This window comes from Gallus gallus, chromosome 6 (assembly GCF_016699485.2).
Source record: "Gallus gallus isolate bGalGal1 chromosome 6, bGalGal1.mat.broiler.GRCg7b, whole genome shotgun sequence".
Classification (NCBI taxonomy): domain Eukaryota; kingdom Metazoa; phylum Chordata; class Aves; order Galliformes; family Phasianidae; genus Gallus; species Gallus gallus.
The window spans coordinates 9,991,460-9,993,680 of record NC_052537.1 but is presented as its reverse complement, the minus strand read 5'-3'; positions in this window follow the sequence as shown (position 1 = coordinate 9,993,680).

Sequence of the window (2,221 nt, the reverse complement as noted above, 5' to 3'; positions counted from 1 at the left end):
ATCCGCTTCCGGGTGCGCCGCGCACAGTGCTCCGCCGCCGCCCCACACCGCCGCGGCCCGTTCCGCTGCTGTCCGGAGAGCTGCGCATCCCGCCGCGCAGAGCCGTGGTGTGGCGACGCGAGCGCCAGTTGATGTAATTTTTGGATGTCAGCGAACATTTCAGTGCTGTTTTTCTACAAAATGCCCAACGTAGAGCTAGGCAAAGACACGGTGGTGCGGTGAGCAATTGGCTGGCAGGGCAGTCTCAAGGGCTCAGAGTCAGTGACTGGAAAAACAATCTGTCACGGGATGGTGCAGATGAGAGTGTGATTTAGCAATAAAGTGCTAAATCAAACAGATCCGAGCTCTTTTAGAAGATGTAATATTACTCACTGGAACACTTGAAAAGACAACAAAGCAAAGTAGGAAGTCCACATTTTCTGTTAATGTCTCTGTGCTGCATTAACTACCTCAGCAAATACCAGCAGAGTCTGCCTGATTATTAAGGGATGATGCTGTCCCTGTCAGCTTTGTAAGGAAAGCCTTTGACTAAGAGGACATTTATTCAAGCCAAAAAGTCTTACACATCCCAAAGACACCATTTCTGGAGGCAGGAAGAAACTGTGTGCATTTACCCCTTCCCCCCTGAAGGCAGAATTCGATAAAGGAAGAAATGTTCAAGCCTAGTGAAGGAGCTTTTGTAGGGGAGTAAGTTCTCCCTTGAGTGTGAGTCTGAAGAGTATCCTATCTACAACAGTCTAGTTTCAGGCCTGTAGCTAGAGGTGTTCATTAGGGGTCAGTAGTGAGTCCCATCTAGTTCCAACTCCCCTACTATAAACAGGGACACCTCCCACTAGACCAGGTTGCCCAGAGCCCCATGCATAGAGTGAGTCATAGAATGATAGAATCACCAAGGTTGGAAAAGACCTCCAAGATCATCCAGTCCAACCATCCACCTATCACCAATATTTCCCCACTAAACCACGTCCCTCATTACAACATCTGAACATTTCTTGAACACCTTTTTTTTTCTGTGTGCCCTGCTTGCATGATCGGCCAGGCAAACTGCTGTGCCATGCCCTGACTGCTGTGCCAGGCCCTGTTTGCCCATTCTGGTTGCCACACTCCTGGTGGCTGCCTATGTACATGCAGTGATGCATCACCTGCTCTCAAGGGCTGGGGGCTCCAGGCATTTCCCTGCTCACTCCGGCTTCTCCTTGTTTGTTTGTTTGTTTGTTTGTCTGTTTGTTTGTTTGGAAGCCCCTCTCACTTCATGATCTGCCAACTCCACTGCAGAACACCAATGCTGATTGCCTCAGATCTATGATCTGGATAGAGGGATGGACTGCACCCTCAGCAAGTTTGGTGATGGCACAAAGCTGGGATGAGTGACTGGTAGACCAGAAGGCTGTGCTGCCATTCAGCAAGACCTGGACAGGCTGGTGAGTTGGGCAGAGGGGAAGCTGATGAGGTTCAACAGTGACAAGTATAGAGTTCTACACCTGGGGAGAAATAACCACATACATCAATACAGGTTTTGGGTTGGCCTTCTGGAAAGGAGCTCTGCAGAGGAGGACCTAGGTGTCGTGGTGGACAGTAAGTTGGTCATGAGCCAGCAGTGCACCCTTGGTGAGGCCACATCTGGAGTACCCTGTCCAGTTCTGTGTTCCCCAGTTTAAGAAACAGAGGGAACTGCTGGAGGGAGTACGGTGGAAGGCTGTAAAGAGGGCATGGAGCCTTTTCAATCCTTATAAATGTCTAAAGGGCAGGAATCAAATGGATGGGCCTAGACTCTTTTCAGTGGTACCCAGCAACAGAACAAAGGGCAACAGGCACAAACTGGAACACAGGACATTCTGAACAAAGCTGAAGAAAAACTACTTTGAATGTTACACAGCTCTGGAACAGGCAGCCCTGAGAGGCTTTGGACATTCCCATGGAGATAGTCAAAACCTATCTGGACTCTGTTCTGTGTAACCTACTCCAGGGAACTTGCTTTAGCAGGGAAGTTGGACTAGTTGATCTCCAGAGGTCCCTTCCAGTCCCTACAATTCTGTGATTCTATGATTCGTTGCCATGTACTTGGTTCTGTCTGACATGCATGAAAGCACTCAGCAGCCTCTCCTGTCATTCAATGAAGACTCAAGTACCTCATTTCTCATCTCATCTGGTTTGCAATTACCAGGCAGAATGAGAGTAAGAAGAAGAGTTATTTACTTCTCATAAAGGAACAGCTTGACCT